Genomic DNA, 18,314 nt, shown 5'->3' on the forward strand with positions numbered 1-18,314 from the left:
GAACTAGATGAAGCCGTCCCCCATTGCACGTCATTATGCCAACCAAAACTGCACATACCCAATTGTCCCTTAGAATTGAGAACTATTCTATTAGACTATCACTTCAATAAATTCAAAATATCAAAGCAATGACCGTAATATTATACGTTGCTATATTAGCTTTTAAAATATAGGGCTTATAGGGGCGCCTGGGTCGCGCAGTCGGTTAAGCGTCCGACTTCAGCCAGGTCGCGATCTCGCGGTCCGTGAGTTCCAGCCCCGCGTCGGGCTCTGGGCTGATGGCTCGGAGCCTGGGGCCTGTTTCCGATTCTGTGTCTCCCTCTCTCTCTGCCCCTCCCCCGTTCATGCTCTGTCTCTCTCTGTCCCAAAGAAAATAAATAAACGTTGAAAAAAAAATTTTTTTAAAAAAAACATTTAAAATATAGGGCTTATAAAAAATTCTAGAGAACAAGGGAAAGGCACCATCATTTTCCACTGAACTATTAGATCAATAAGGAAACAAGAACACAATAACAATAGAGAATAGTGAGAACACCATAAAGAATGCACTTGGGAGATAAAGCTATTTTCAGAAATAAATTCATAGCAATGATGCTTTTATCATATTGTTACAGACTGAATTGTATCCCTCCAAAATCTGTAGGCTGAAGCCCTAACCCTCAATGTGACTGTACTTAACAGGGCTGTTAAGGAGGTAATAAAAGCTAACTGAAGTCACTGGATGGGGCCCTAATCTAATAGAATTTATGGCCTTCCAAGAACAGGAAAAGACACCAGAGATAACCTTTACCACTTCCGCCACTTCTCTGGAGCACAGAGAGAAGGCCATGAGGACACAGGGAGAAGGTGGCCATCGGCAGGCTGGGAGGAGCGACCGCACCACAAAATGAATTTTCCAGTATCTTGATCTTTGACTTCTAACCTCCAGAGCTGTGAGCAAATAAGTTTCTGCTGTTTTGAAGCCACCCAACCTGTGGAATCTTTCTATGGCAGCCCTAGCAGACTGATATGCAGATTTTAAGGCAAAATAAAATGAGCTTAACTAACTTGACTAAAGAAGCTAGAGAAAACAATAGCAAGGTCAAAAAAAGAAGAAAGAAATGAGCCAGAATTAGCAAAGAAATTCAAAGCTGGCTCCTGAAGGTAGAAAAATCTACAAGGGTAATTTTAAAAAGAGAAAAAACACTAATTGTAATGAAGATGACATATTTTGATTGAAAGAATAAACACCCAGATCACTGAAACAGAAGAGAGAGTTCAGAAATAGACCCACAAAAATATAGTCAATTGATCGTTAACGCAAGAGCAAAGGCAATTCAATGGAGAGAGGATGATCTCTTTAACATGGTGCTGTAATAACTAACTAGATGTCCATGTGAACAGGAAAGAAAAGAGAAAAGAAAAGAAAAGAACACAACAAAAACAAAGGGAAGGGAAGGGAAGGGAAGGGAAGGGAAGGGAAGGGAAGGGAAGACAGAGAAGGCCAGACAAGACCAGACCAACTCTAGACATCTTACACTTTTCACAAATACTAACTCAATTGAATTACAAACCCAAATGTAAAATACACAACTACAAAACTTCTAAAAGAAAATATAGGAGAAAAAGCCATGTGATCTTGGGTTTGGGGATATGTTTTCATATATAACACCAAAAGTATGATACATGAAAGAACAAAATTGATATATTGAACTTCATTAAAATTAAAAACTTCTGCTCTACCAAAGACACTGTAAAGAGAACAAAACAACTAGCCACAGGCTTGAAGAGATTATTTACAAAACACATATCCAAAATACACAAAGCACTTAAAAAGAAGAAAACAATAATCCCATTTTTTTCAACTTTTTTAACAGTTATTTATTATTGAGAGACAGAGACAGCACACAAGCAGGGGAGGGGCAGAAAGAGAGGGAAACACAGAATCTGAAGCGGGCTCCAGGCTCTGAGCTGTCAGCACAGAGCCCGACATGGGGCTCGAACTCACGAACCATGAGATCATGACCTGAGCCGAAGTCGACGCTTAATGGACTGAGTCACCCAGGAGCCCCACAATAATCCAATTTTTTAAATGGGCAAAATATCTGAACAGACAACTCAGTAAAGAACATACACAGGGGCGCCTGGGTGGCTCAGTCGGGTAAGCGTCCGACTTCAGCTCAGGTCACGTTCTCACGGTCCGTGAGTTCGAGCCCCGCGTCGGGCTCTGGGCTGATGGCTCAGAGCCTGGAGCCTGCTTCTGATTCTGTGTCTCCCTCTCTCTCTGCCCCTCCCCCGTTCATGCTCTGTCTCTCTCTGTCTCAAAAATAAATAAATGTTAATTAAAAAAAAAATACACAAATAGCAAATAAGCATCTGGAAAGATACCATCATTTGTCATTAGGGAAATGCAAATTAAAACAACAATAAGATACTACTATCTACCTATTAGAATGGCTAACATACAAAAAACAATACTGAATGCTGCCAAGGATGCAAAGCAACAGGAACTCTCACTGTTTGCAGATAGGAATATAAAACTGTACAGCTAACTTGAAAGACAGGCAGTGTCTTTCAAAGTTAAACAGTGTTACTATATGTTTCAACAATCCTGCTCCTGGATATTTACCTAACTGGAAATTTTATGTCCACAAAAATACCCGCATACCATGTGTAAAGCAGTTTTATTCATAATCACCAAAAACTGGAAGCAATCAAGACACCTTTCAATAGGTGAAGGTATAAACAAACTGTGGTACATCCATAAAATGAAATACTATTCAGGGACAAAGAAAGTAAGCAGCTCTCAAGCCACAAAAAGACATCAGATGAATCTTAAATGCAGAGTGCTAAGAGAAAGAACCCAATCTGAAAAGGCTACATGCTGTATGATTCTAATTACATACCATTCTGGAAAAGGCAAACTACAGAGGCAGTGAAAAGACCAGAATGGCTAGGGGTGCAGGGGCAGGAGGGAGAGTTGAATGGGAAGTCACACCGGGGATTTTTCACGGGGGTAAAACTATTCTGCACGATCGTCTAATACTGGTTACATGACACTGCACGTTTGACAACCTATAACTTCACAGCACAAAGAGTGAATCTTAAGGCATGAAAGTTTTCAAACTATTATTAGAATGTGAATTAGAATTAGAATTCTTATTAGATGTCATAGAATCCCAGGATGGAATGTAGAATGGGACCAAACAATCTAACTATGTTACAAATCTCTGAAGCAATGTCACTGGAGGGGGCAGAGGAAAAAGGTGTTCACCTTGAGTAACTTTGGAAATGAGTGGATCTGCAAGCCTAAAGGCAGTAGAGCTGGCACCTGAGCACTGGACTCCAGCTGATTGTTTCCTATAGGGGTACAGGTGAACAGTTTTGATATCACTACACGTATAGTAGAAGTGAGCAATGGGTGAATGAAGGGCCAATGGTGAGAGCCAGGTTTCTCCTTGTTGGGAGTGGAGATTACAGGTAACGAAGGGGAAATGGCTAGAATGATTCATGTGGTAAAATAATAAAGTCGGAGATCTCAGTATAAACTCATGTTTAGCTTAACATAGATACAGATGGTTACACATAGAAATATTTAGGGGCGCCTGGGGGGCTCAGTCGCTTAAGCGTCCAACTCTTGATTTTGGCTCAGGTCTTGATCTCATAGTCATACCACACTGGGCGTGGAGCCAGACTGGGATTCTCTCTCTTCCTTCTCTCTCTGTCCCTCCCCTGCTCATTCTCCCCCCCCCCCACCTCAAAAAAGTAGTTTATAAAAAAAGTACTATTTAAAAATAATGCAGGGGTGCCTGGGTGGCTCAGTCGGTTGGGGGTCCGACTTCCGCTCAGGTCGTGATCTCGCAGTTTGTGAGTTCAAGCCCCGCATCAGGCTCTGTGCTGACAGCTCGGAGCCTAGAGCCTGCTTGGGATTCTGTGTCTCCCTCTCTCTCTCTTCCCCTCCCGCACTCACGCTCTGTCTCTCTCTCCTTCAAAAATTAATAAACATTAAAAAAAATTATAAATAATGCATACAACAGGTTAGTATACCCACAAATATTTCCTTTCTCAGAGGCTCAGAATCAGTGACTCCCCACTAGCAACAAGCACACCCAGCATCCAGATCTTGGTATCTAATATCTTTCTCCAGTCAGAGGAACCAGGGCTCCTTGAAGAGACAACTGATTCTAGGTCTCAGATACAAAATACCCAAGCTGACTCTGGTGCATCCTGTAGTGCCAGAGAGTAAGGAAGTGTTCAACAACAACAAAACAAAACCCACAGTTGTTGAAGGCACATCAAAGGGACACAGGAGTCAACTGAAAGAGCTCCCAATGACCAAAGCTGGAAAAATTTGAGCAGCAAAATAAAGTAATATTAGATTAAAATCCAGTGTATGAAATAAATATCCACAAGTCTATATTGATATAAATAAATGATTGAATAAACAGACACGTGGGAAGAAAAGACAAATCTCCCATGCAGAATAATTCAAAATAATTTATGTAAATACTCTGCCTTCAAGGAGGTGAAGCATAACTGCCCACCTCTCAAGTAGGGGCTGTGCACAGTAACTTCCTTCCAGAGAAGACAGGATGGAAAGGGGGAAAAATTGAAGAACTTCACAGTGGAGAACTCTAACAAACACCTCTTCAGCCAGGTGATCAAAGTTAATTAACATCAACAGTGATGAGTCATGTTGACAGTTATGATGTGATGAAATGGAAATTGCATTTTAACTCTATAGTCTTCCAAGAACATACAACCCTAGTCAACCATAAGAAAAGCATGGATAAATTACAATTTCTGGAAATTCCACATAATACTTGATCAGTACTCCTCATAACTGCCAAAGTCATCAAAAACAAGGAAAGTCAGGGGGTGCCTGGGTGATTCCGTCAATTAAGCATCCAACTCGATTTCAGCTCAGGTCATGATCTTGAGGTTTGTCAGTTCAAGCCTCACAACAGGCTCTGTGCTGATGGTGCAAGACTGCTTGAGATTCTCTTTCTCTCCCTCTGTTTCTACCCCACATTCACTCACTCACTCTCTCTCTCTCGCTCAAAATAAATAAATAAAGCTTAAAAAAAAAAAAACAAACAAAAAACAAAAAACAAGGGAAGTCTGAGAAAGTGCACAGCCAAGAGTAGCCCAGAGAGACAGGAGGACTAAATGCAATGTGCTATCCTGGACGGCCCCTGGAACAGAAGAAAAAGCATTGGGTAAAAACTAAAGTCTGAATAAAGTGTGGGTTTTAGTTAATAATAATGTATCAATATTGGTTCATTAATTGTAACAAACGTACCATACTCTGGTAATAATAGGGGAAACTGGCTGCACGTATATGGAAAATCGTTATACTACCATCCTAATTTCTCTGTAAATCTAAAACTGTGCTAAAATAAAAAGTTAATTTTATTTTTTTTTAATTTTTTTTTCAACTTTTTTTTTTATTTATTTTGGGACAGAGAGAGACAGAGCATGAACGGGGGAGGGGCAGAGAGAGAGGGAGACACGGAATCGGAAACAGGCTCCAGGCTCCAAGCCATCAGCCCAGAGCCTGACGCGGGGCTCGAACTCACAGACTGAGAGATCGTGACCTGAGCTGAAGTCGGACGCTTAACCGACTGCGCCACCCAGGCGCCCCAAAAAGTTAATTTTAAAAAAGAAAACATTTTAGATTAAGAGGAGAAAAGGAAAACACAAATGAAATTAGGAATAAGAATACGGAATGTAATAAACAAGGAGAATTAATCTTTTAAAATACTATATGAAATTTTTTTTAGTAAAATGTTAAATCTTGGTGAAATGGATATTTTGGAATCTCCCAGACATGGGTGTATTGCCAGAATTTACTCAGAAGATGAGAAAACTGAAATATAATAGTAAATATGAAAGAAGCTAAGAAAAGCGTCGGTGAATTGCCTCCAAGAAATTATTTGAACCAGATGGTTTTTCCAGTGAAATCTTTCAAGTTTTTAGGGAACAGATAATCCCCATGTTATATAAACTATTTCAAAGCATAGAAATAAATGAACATCCAGCCCCAATCATTTTATGAAGTGAACATAACCTAACAAAGCATAGGCACACACCTCCTAACCCCACCTCTAACGTCAACACCATAACACACGTGCACATGGACACACACACACACACACACACACACACACAGAGAAAATCTCATTATAAATCTCATAAATACAGATGCGAAAATTCTGAATAAATTCAGCCATTGAAATCTGGTACTAAATTAAAAGAATAATCCTCTCTAACCAAGAAACACTGACCCAGAAATAAAAGACTTTCCTAGCATTTAAATACATTGATTTTTAAACATTAGTGTGTCAAGACAGAAAAATTTTATGATTGTTTAAATAGATAATAAAAGGCATTCATAAATTTCAACACTAAGTCTTTATGAAGTTATCAGAATAGGAATAATTATTGAAAAGGACACAAAAATTCATACACTTTCCAGGTGGTCATAAACTAACAAGACTCAAAGCAAACAACTAAAGATAATTAGAATTGATCAGGTAATTTCATTATCACTGAGAGCCAGAAGAGATCAATGTCCCAACTCAAGCAGTCAGGCAGAAGAGGGCAAATCCTTCCTTCATCCATCTTTGAGTTCTATTCAGACCTTCAACAGCTCAGCTGATGCCCACCCACACTGGGGAGGGTAATGTACGCAACTCAGTCTACCAGTTCAAATGCTAGTCTTTCCTGGAAACATCCTGGATGATACACCTAGAAATAATGCTTAACCCAGACATCGAGGCATCCCATGATCCAGTCAAGTTGACACATAAAATTAACCATCACAAAGACTGGATGGATGATGAAACCATTAATCCAGATTGAAGAAACATACAAAAGAAGGAACATTTCAACAATAGGAAGGGAGAGAGGAGAAGAAAAAGAGGAAAGCCAGAAGGAAATAATGATACCAGTAAAAATGTTACGGGTCCATGACTGGCTACCTGTGCCAGATGCTACAGAGAGGTCACATAGGATAAAAATTGGAAATATGCCACCAGGTTTAGAATCTAAGAGGACTCCTGATGAGGTAGTTTCTGTTGTGTGAAAGGAGAAAATACAGACCACCGAGGAGTTGAGAAGTAAATGGAAATTGACCAGGTAGCCCCAGTAGGTGTGGATTATTCTTTCAAGAAGTCTGACCTTTAAGGAGAGGATGGAAAGTGAGTGGTACCTGTTTGGGAGCAGGGTAAAGAACCCAGGGAGGAGGTTCTATCTGTATCTTTGGCTGGTTTGATGGCTCTTTTCTGTTTTAGGACCAGAAGATTCAAACATAGTAAACTGAAGACAAGGAGACAGAGAAGGAGAGATAGAAGCTCTACATGAGACACAGATTGATGGATGGATCAGGAGCCAGGGGCAGAGTGAAAGGGATGGGACATCATTGACCTTGGCCTTGGAGAACAGCACCTTGTCTCACTCTGAGGTAAGAAATATGGGGGATGGAGTATAGTCAGAGTGCACTTTAGGGACAGAAGGAAAGAATGTGAAAGGGATTCCCACCGAGTGACTGTTTTCTCTGGACAGTAAGCAGGCCAAAGTGAAGGACTTGCAGAAGACAGTAGGAGGTTAATCAACCAGAATAATTTGCAATAGCCACTTTGGAGAATGCAAAAGACATCAGTAGGCAATACTGAGACTGTAGCAGAGGTTAAAAGCCAAAATTCCTTAGCTATACTGGTTAAGGCAAGTGATTTTCTCCCTCAATCCTCTGCAAATCAGAGCTGGAGAATTTTCTTAGAATATTCAGTGGTAACACCCATGAGCAGAAGTAGCATATACCTGTATTTCACAGAAAATCTCAGAGGTATTTACCGGCCATTAGAAGCCTGATTGGTTAAGATGCCACTGTTGTCGTGCTTACATGCACTTACAAATTTGGAGCTGGAAGCACAAGAGGTCAGGGTAACAAAGGAAGAAGGAATGACCTCCATTAAAAACACTGATGAGGAACAATCCTATCACTGCCTCAGAGAGTACGAATTCTATCTCTATCCATCAGAGAAATTCTAAAAACTAAGGGGAAACTCCGAGTATGATAGAGTTTTGATTTTCACCAGAGTTCTCTACAAAAATGTAAAAGCGGTCCCTCAAAAATGGGGTGGAAAGACTTGTAAAATATTTCTAAGATCTCTAACAAGTACAATATTGTCTACTTATTGTCTACTTCAAACAGTACTTAAACTTGAAGTTATTAACTCTGGATGATAAAGTCAAAATGTGGTAAAAAAAAAAAAAGAATCTAATGTGGTTTTTATCTTTCTCTTGGCATCAAGGCCCCACTTGTGTTTAGTACCTGTCAATAAAACTAAATATACAACTCAACAATAAGTATCTTTTCATTTGTTTTGCTGTTGGTTCTTTGTGATGTTAGCAGGAGGCTAGGATGTATTTGGTGTTTGGGGAAGCTGGAAAACAGGTTGGAAATTGTCATTGTTCCACCTGCCCAAAGTCCCTCAAATTACTCTTAAATAAAAGCCTAAGCAAAGGACTAGGGAGACAAGGAAGAATACTCATCCTAGGGTGCCTGGGTGGCTCAGTCGGTTAACATCTGACTTGTGATTTTAGCTCAGGTCATGATCCCATGATTGTGAGATCAAGCCCCATGTCAGGCTCTGCCCCTGCGTGTGGAGCCTGCTTGAGATTCTCTCTCTCTCTCTCTCTCTCTCTCTCTCTCTATCTATCTCTCTCTTTCTCTCTCTCACTGCTCCTGCCCACCAAAAGAATAATAAAAATTTTTAAAAAGAACACTTATCCTAAGAATTTCTCCCTTTTTCCAAAGGGAAAAGAGGCAGAAAGGAGGTTTGGGTATGTTTGTAGATACGTGTTTAAAGTTCAAGTTTAAATCAGTCTGGCTCTAAATATATAAATATCTATATATTTATAGATATAAATATATCTAAAATTTATAGATAGAAATATATCTAGTGCATATTTTAACTAGATGCTGCCACCTACTGGATAATTTACAAGGGTTTGTGCTTTCCTGGTAACAAAGAAAAACTTATGGAGGGGAACAGGGCAAAAGAATTGAATTGTTTTCATAGAAACATTTTACTTGAAAACTTACAGCTATATATAGGCTTGATCAAAATAATTGTTTCAATTTTATATTTTTAATTAAGAGAGATAGCCAAAGTTCAGTGGATAACATGGGAAAGAAACTAATCTCAAAATAGAACAGATGTAAGTAGTTTTGCACCACTTTCTAATATGTGACTGTGTTGTAATAGCAGGAATTTGAAACTGTAAAATCACTGCTATGTGGTCAAATTGGACTCTTGCATTTCTCTTCATTTCTTTCATACGTGCAGTGAAAATATTCTACTAATAATACCTTTCTTAAGCTGAGGATTCCAAAAATTTCCTCTTCTAGAATGAAGTAATAACTGTTATGTAAAATATGAAGAAAAAGCATGTAATCAGGCTAATGATGCAGTCCAAAGTAAATATCTCCTATGGTTTTTAAGATAGTTAGAAATCAAATCAATATGTGACTGTTAAACTTATGCCTAGGATGCAAAAAAAAAACCAAAAAAACAAAAACAAAAAAAAAACCACACCAGGAAATTTCATTAAGGAATCTGCCTTCTAAAAATGACCAGTCACCAAAAAAGCAAAAAGAATCTACTTAAATCTCAAGAGCCAGGAACACAGTAATATCATCTCTTCACTGGTGCACTAGTCCGGCGTGATCTCAAGACAGTAAGTAGCAAGAGTGAAAAGAAATAGGCATTTGGTTCACCTAATAGTATCTTTTATTCCCATTTCCTTTTACATCAACACTACTTTTGCATCTTATCTGCTCTGAGCACGATAAACACTGCCAGTACACAATAATTGACTAAGAATTCAAAATCTAAGAACTGAAACTCTAACATGATAATGTTTAAACCAGTGGTTCTCCCTGAACATGGGTTTCAGGTCCCTGGTAACTCCAGTTTTCAGCTCATAAAATCCAATTAATTTCCATGTCAGAACATTAGTACTAATCTAACATCACTGTAAATGTTTTCAGGGCCTATAGTAGCCATGTGACTCCAGAGGTGTGAGCTCTATAGGTTTAAGCCAAATGTACATGGCATGAGCTTTAAAAACGAAACGTCTTTGGTAGGGCACCTGGGTGGCTCAGTTGGGTAAGCGTCTCTTTGCTTCAGCTCAGGTCATGATCTCACAGCTCACAGGATCGAGCCCCACAGTGGGCTCCAGGCTGACAGAGTGGAGCCTGCCTGGGATTCTCTCTCCGCCCTACCCCCGCTCACTCGGTCGCGTTCTCTCTTTCAAAATAAAACAAACTTTCAAAAAAATGAAATGTATTTGATAGTTCTGCTTTAATTTTGAAGAAAAGACAACAGGGGCACCTGGGTGGCTCAGTCAGTTGAGTGTCCAACTCTTGATTTCGACCCGGGTCATGATCTCATGGTTCATGAGTTCAAGCCCCACATCAGGCTCTGAATTGACAGCACGGAGCCTGCTTGGTATTCCATCTCCCTCTCTCTCTGCCCCTCCCCTGCTTGCTCTCTATATCTCTATCAACATAAATAAAAAAATAAACTTAAAAAAATAAAAAATGAAGAAAAGACAACTGATAACAAAAGTCTTGCCCTGCAGGGCCAAAAGTTCCTTTAATAGTGAACTCTATGCCTGAAAGGTTAACGTCAAAAGCCCCCCTTACTATTTTACAGTCCCTGCTCCAGAGTCAACCACAGGAGGTACATATGCCTCTTAGAAATGCCCCATCCTTTAGAGAAATCAGCATTTAGCTCCAGCTTTCTGAAATATAGATGCTGAGATACTGTAACATCCAGTTCTTTATTTGGAAATCCATGTTCTTTATTTGGAAGTCCTGCGTCTATGAAGATACAGAATTACTGACAGACGTGAAGGAAAATATAAGAAACTGTACTTTTCAAGACAGGTTATATTCACACCATAGCCTTCAGACACTGAAGGGAGTAAAACAGCATTCTATAAATAGCCATAACTTTAGAGGTGCTTTGCAGTCTTTCTTCTTAGTGTACTCACAACTGAACAACTCTCAACGAGAAAAACAGGCTTAAGAAAAACATGTTCTTGCAAAAAAACTTCCCGAAAAAGACAATATACCTGCCCTAATAAAACGTATTATAAAGCTACAGTAGTAAGAACAGTGCAATGCTAACATTAGAACAGATAGAAATATTATAATGGAAGAGAACAGAAATTTTGGAAACAAGCCCAATTCATGATAAAGTTAGCATTCCAAATAAATGAGGGAATGATGGATTATGCAGTAAAAGCACTGAGGTAACGTGTTAAAATCAAAAACAAATAGAAACCTTAGAAATGATCTGATCAGACAACACCAGTTTAGTCATACAAATAAAACGTAATTTAGCTTCTTTTGCAAGAGTAACTTGACGTGGATCATCTCTTGCTTAGGCCTCTAGAAATCATAAGTAAAACTTAGTGTCTTCCAAAATTGATATGAAGTAACCATTCTGCTTTAAAACAAAATACTCCTGAGCCTCAGTCCATGTTTTGGCTTCAGTGTTCCCAGTTTGCAAGCTGACTTTTTTCACGCGTGCATGATAAACTTCTACTAATTACTACCATGGCGACTCTTTGATTTTATTTCTGTTATTTGTGATCTTTTGATGCTAGCTAACAAACTGGGGTGGGGGTGGGGGGGAACCACCAAATCAACTCTCTACCTCATATATGGCAACAAAATGAGTTCGAAGTAGACTAATATTTTAATTTTCATAAAACAATAACTGTACAATACATTTTTATGTCATCTTACACTGGAAAAGGACTTTTTAAGCGGAACAACAGTCAATGATAAAAGAAAAGAAATGACTGGGGTGCCTGGGTGGCTCAGTCGGTTAAGCTTCCAACTTTGGCTCAGGTCTCGATCTCATGGTTCATGAGTTTGAGCCCCATGCCGGGCTCTGTGCTGACAGTTCAGAGCCTGGAGCCTGCTTCAGATTCTGTGTCTCCCTCTCTCTGTGCACCTCCCCCACTCATATTCTGTCTCTCTCTCTCTCTCTCTCTCTCTCTCTCTCTCTCAAAAATAAACATTAAAATTTTAAAAAGAAAAAGATGACTGATTTAGCTAAATAAAAAAATATTCAGTTTGGGAGAGCAAGAAATACCACAAAACTAAAAATAAATTAGAAATGTTTTTTTATATTTATGACTGTCAAATATTAGTATTCTTGATATGTAAAGGAGTCCTTCTAAACAATAAAAAGGAATACTTCATTTCATAAAAGAATAATTAATTCACAAAATGGCTAAAAGAATAAATACTCAACCTCCTTGATTATCACAGAGGTATAAATTGCGACTCCATTTTAAAAAAAGCTTTAAAACAACTATTAAACCCATTGTTATCATGGGTATACAAAAACAATTCTCAGATACAATATTTGATTTGTATTTGATACAATATTTGTCTAAATTGGTAAAACCTTTTAATAAGTCAATATGAATAAAAATCTAGGGACACCTGGGTGGCTCCGTTGGTTGAGCATCTGACTTCAGCTCGGGCCATGATCTCACTGTCCATGAGTTCAAGCCCTGCATCGGGCTCTGGGCTGACAGCTTGGAGCCTGGAGCCTGTTGCAGATTCTGTGTCTCCCTCTCTCTTTGCCCCTTCCCCATTCATGCTCTGTCTGTCTCTCTCTCTCTCTCTCTCTCTCTCTCTCTCTCTCTCTCTCTGTCAAAAATAAATAAACATTAAAAAAAATTAAAAATATTTTTATATATGGATACAATTTTTAAAAGGCCCAAGCCCTTTGACTAAGTGATTTCTCTTTGAAGTTGTATTCATTTCCTGTAGCTATTGTCACAGTTTAACACAAACTTGGTCACTTAAAACAACAGAAATTTATTCTCTCACAGTTCTAGAGGCCATTAGTCCAAAGTCAAGGTGTCGGTAGGGCCACACTCTCTCCAGGGGCCCTCAGTGAGATTTCATTCCTTGCCTCTCCCAGTATCTGGTGGCTGCCATCATCACCTTGGCTGTAGGCCACACCACTCCAATCCTTGCCTCAATCTTCATGTGGCTTCTCTTCTGTGTGCCTCTTCTCCCTCTGCCTCTCTCTTATGAGGATACCTATGATGGATACCTATGAGCTCATGTAGAGCTCTCTTCCATATTCCAAGATTATATCCTCATCCTAAGATCCTTAACTTAATCACATCTGCAATGACCCTTTTTCCAAATAAGGTAACATTCACAGCTCCTAGGAATTTGACATGGATATCTCTTGGGAGGCATTTTTTTTTTCAACCTAGTTGTCAACCTAATTTTTCTTTTTTTTTTTTTTTTGTTTCTGTCCTTTTCTTTTTTTTTTTTTTTAAGAGACAGTGTGAGAGTATTAGCAGGGAAGGGGGCAAAGGAAGAGAGAGAGAATCTTAAGCAGGCTCTAACTCAGCAAGAAGTGAGACTGGGGCTTGATCCCACAACCCTGGGATCATGACCTGAGCTAAAATCAAGAGGTGGACACTCAACCGACTGAGCCACCCAGGTTCCCCACAACCTAGCTTCTCAACTACCACAGAAGGTAACAATGGAATACTTACTTAAGGATGTTATTGCAGCATTATGTATAACTGAAAAAAATTGAAAAAAATAAATAACCTAAATGTTTAATAGCAGAATTTTAGTTAAATAAATTATGGTACATCTATGTAGGGAATTAATATACAGTCATTCAAGATAATGCTGACAGTATAAGGAATATAGTCAATGCCATTGTAATAGTGATGTATCAGATCAGATGGTAGCTATACTTGTGGTGAACTTAGAATAATGTAGGGAGCACCTGAGTGGCTCAGTTGGTTAAGCGTCCGACTTTTGATTTTGGCTCAGGTCATGATCTCGTGGTTAGTGAGATCAAGCCCTGTGTCAGACGCACATCATCTGAACAAAGCAACCTGGGATTCTCTCTCTCCCTCTCCCTCTGTCCCTCCCCTGCTCATTCTCTCTCTCTCTCTCAAAATAATCTTTAAAAAAATAATAATAATGTATAGACATGTTGAATCGCTATGTTGTACATCTGAAATGAATGTAAAATTGTATCAACTATACTCAAAATTTATTTTTTATTTTTGTTAATGTTTATTTACTTATTTTGAGAGACAGAAAGCATGAGAAGGGGAGGGGCAGAGATAGAGGTAGAGAGAGAATCCCAATCAGGCCTCGTGCTGTCAGCACAGAGCCCAACATGGGGCTAGATCTCACTAACCATGAGATCATGACCAGAGTTGAAATCAAGAGTCAGACGCTCAACTGACTGAGCCACCCAGGCGCCCCGACTCAATTTTTTTTAAAATGCTGATGCAAATCATTCCAGTTATCTATTGTTACATGAAAAGAATCACCCAAAATTTAGTGTCATACAGTAATAATTATTGCAGGCAAGATCAACTAATGGATACTAACATTAATGGACAACAGGTTGAGGAAAGATATTTGCATAAAGTATCTCACCCATGATATTTATTAATTATAAAAGGAAAATTAGTAACTTTACAATAGAGAAACATAGCAGACACTACCTTAACCAAGTTTTCAAGGTTACTATCACCAGTAACATCAGAACTTAACCTTAGGTACCCTGAGCGTGACTGATCAAGAGCCCATAACTTCTGGGGTATTCTTGCCAAAAATGCATTAACTCTGTCTAATCAAGGGAAAACATCAGACAAACTGAAACTGAAGGATATTTTACAAAATAGCTGACCAGTACTCTCCAAATGCGTCAAGACCATGAGAGACAGGGAAAGATGGAGGAACTATCACAAATTAGAAGAGACTAAGAAAACACAACAACCAAGTACAAAAGGGGATCCTGGGTTGGATACTAGAAAATAAAAAGGACATTAGTGGAAAAACCAGTGAAATTTTAAGAGGGTCTGTAGTTTAATAGAATTATACGCACATTAACTTCTTAATGTTGATCACTGTAAAGTCAACCCTTGAACAACATGGGGGTTAGGGGTGCCAAATCCCCATGTAGTTGAAAATCCATGCATAACTTTTGACTTCCCAAAGACTCTACTAATGGCCTACTGTTAACCAGAGGCCTTACCAATAATATAAGCAGTCAATTAACATACACTTTGTATGTTAAATGTATTATATCTTGTATTCTTAAATAGAGTAAGCTAGAGAAAAGAAAATGTTATGAAGAAAATCGTAAGAGGGGCTCCTGGGTGGCTCAGTCGGTTAAGTAACCGACTTCAGCTCAGGTCATGATCTCACGGTTCATGGGTTCCAGTCCCGCATTGGGCTCTGTGCTGACAGCTCAGAGCCTGAAGCCTGCTTTGTACTCTGTTTCTCCCTCTCTCTCTGCCCCTCTCCTGCTCACACCCTGTGTCCCTCCCTCTCTCTCAAACATAAACTTTAAAAGCACTTTTTTTAAAGAAAAGAAAATAAGAGACAATGCATTTATAGTACTGCGAAGAGTCCACATATAAATGGACCCATGAAGTTCAAACCCATGTTTCTCAAAGGCCAACTGTACTATGGTTACACAAGATACTAACATCAGGGGAGGCTGGGTAAAGAGCAAACAGGAACTCCATGTACTATTTTGAAATTTTTCTGTAAGTTTAACATTACTCCACAACAAAAAGTGAAAAGAAAAAGAAAAAAACAAAAACAAAAAAACTTAGTGGCACAAAACAGTGACCATTTTATTATGCTCATGATTCTGTGGGTCAGTAATATGAGGGACACACCAGGAATGATATGCCCCTGCTCCACCATGAAGGAGGCCTCAGCTGGGGGGCTGCACTGGGCTGGAGATGTCTGTGACAGCTCACCTGAGACCGTGTGTCTGGCCTTGGCTATCCTCTACATGACATTTGTTAGGAATGCAATGGCCAAGTTGGCTCCTTCTTTCACATCTCTGGTGCCGGCCAGAGATGCTGATCAGGCAGTGTATTAGTTTCCAGGGGCCGCTGTAACAAGTAACTGTGGAATGGATGGCTGAAAACAATAGCAATTTATTCTCTCCCAGTTCTAGAAGCTAGACATCTGGAATGAAGATGTCCACAAGGCCGTGCCCCTCTGAAGTCTCTAGGGAAGAATCCTTCCTTGCTTCTTCTCAGCTTCTGGTGGCTCCCAACGACCCCTGCCATTCCTTGGCTTGTAACTACATCATTCTAAGCTCTGCCTTTATCTTCACATCACCTTCTTCTTAACCACGTCATTGTGTCTCTGTGTCTTCTTTTCTTACAAGAACGCCAAACTTCAGCTTTAGGGCCCACCTAATCCAGTAAGATCTCATCTTAACTAATCACATCTGTAAAGATTCTATTTCCTTTTGTTTCTTTGTTTATCTATTTATTTTTGAGAGACAGAGAGAGAGTGAGAGAGAGCACGAGTGGGGGAGGGGCAGAGAGAGAGAGAGAATCGCAAGCAGGCTCCTGTCAGCACAGAGCCTGACATGGGGCTCAATCTCAGGAACCATGAGATCATGACCTAAGCTGAAATTAAGAGTCAGATGCTTCACCAACTGAGCCACCCAGGCACCCCTGCAAAGATTCTATTTCTAAATAAGGTCACATACTGAGGCTCCAGGTAGACGTGAGTTCTGGTGGAACACTACTGAACTCACTGTAGGTCAGAACTGGCCAACATCACGTCCTCTGGGTAGCCTTCATATGGCTTGTTTGGACTTTCTCACAGCATGGCAGCTTCAGGGTAGTCTGACTCCTTACAGGATGGCTGGCTTTCCTCTGAGTGGGCCTTCTAAAAAGAGAAGCCGAAACTGCCAGTCCTTTAACGGCAAGGGCTGGAACTGGTGGTGTAGGATTACTTCTGCTGTACTCTATCAGTCAATGTAGTCCTAGCCCAGCCCAGACTGAAAATACAGGGAGAAAGAGACCCCATCCCTATCAAGGACTGGAATGAACATCATAGAGGGAAGGAACTATGGCAAACATCTTGGAAACAAACTATCACACAGTTCTGCCCTTACTGACAGCTAAGGGTGCCCGTGAGATAAAAATTAGTAGGAAACAGATTACAAAACACCATATATATAATTTGATCTCATTTTTATTTTTAAAATATATATAGATATCTGCATGGTAAATGTCTCAAAAGATAAAGAGTAAACAAAAATATTAATAATGATTATCTCTGCAAGTTAAGAATTACGGTGATTTTTTTTCTTCCAGTTTATCAATATTTTCTAATACAGATTATGCATGTATTATTTCTATAACCAAATAGAAGAAGTAGAAAGTAAATGATCTATTATTTTAATAGGCAAATCATTTTGGGGGCTTTTTTTAATGCCTTTTATTTATTTTTGAGAGAGAGAGCATGAGTGGGGGAGGGAATGAGAGGGGAAACAGAGGATCCAAAGCAGGCTCTGTGCTGACAGCAGTGAGCCCCATGTGGGGCTCAAACTCATGAACCTTCCTAAGCCAAAGTCAGACACTCAACCAACTGAGTCACCCAGGTGCCCTTAGTTTTTGGTGTTTCAATTAGGATATATAAATGGTAAATTTCAACAAAGCCAATCTAGATATACATCTGTCTAGGAGAAACTCAGATTCATTTTTTTTTAAGTCCTTAGTCATAGAAAGGACAACCCAGATAGGGCACTCACTTCCTAGATAGAAACATTTGGTGCATTCTAAATCCAAATCCCCTGGGCCCAAGCAGCTTTTGAGCTCTCACCGCTGGATCCAGAAAGAAACAAACCTCAAGGAATTTCATTCACATCAAAACTCATGCTAACCATCAGCAATAGTCTGAGTCAGGTTGTTGAGGCTCTGCAATGTTAGACACTCACTTTGCAAAAGACAAATGGATCCCAGGAGTCTCAGAGAAATCAGGGGCCCCTGCTTAGAGTCAGTTTTACCCCCCAACAGTATTGGATAACCATTTACGCGATGCAGACTAAAGGATTTCCAAAGCGTCCTGCCAAAAACCTAGCAACCACTTCCCAATCCCCCAAATTTTCACCACTGTATAAGGAAGCTAAAGGCTACATGACTCTATCACACTTCTTTGGGTGAAGAAGGAGGAAGAGAAGATAAAGGAGGAGGAGAAGGAGGAGGAGGAAAGGAAGAATGATAAATATACATACACACAGATGGCAAATTAGAAACATGCATAATGATTTGGCTGGTCTCAAAAACAAGACTGGAAGAGAACAGGAAACAGGACGGATTTTTATGAAAGGGATGGCAGAAGCCTGAGTGACACATCGTGGGAGGATTCTAGGCAGTTAGGAGACTGCATAGACTGGGTGTCTAGAGGCCTCTTAGAGGCACAGGAAGTA

At 39.7% G+C, this 18,314-nt stretch overlaps 1 protein-coding gene across 1 annotated transcript in view; it reads right to left on the reverse strand.

Moving 5' to 3' along the window:
• LOC121042063 (fibrous sheath-interacting protein 1-like) overlaps positions 1-18,314 on the reverse strand; it is a 58,549-nt gene that overhangs the window by 19,019 nt on the left and 21,216 nt on the right. The window lies entirely within an intron of this gene.

The sequence above is a fragment of the Herpailurus yagouaroundi genome, unplaced genomic scaffold (assembly GCF_014898765.1).
Source record: "Herpailurus yagouaroundi ecotype Mexico unplaced genomic scaffold, PumYag 184, whole genome shotgun sequence".
Classification (NCBI taxonomy): Eukaryota; Metazoa; Chordata; class Mammalia; order Carnivora; family Felidae; genus Herpailurus; species Herpailurus yagouaroundi.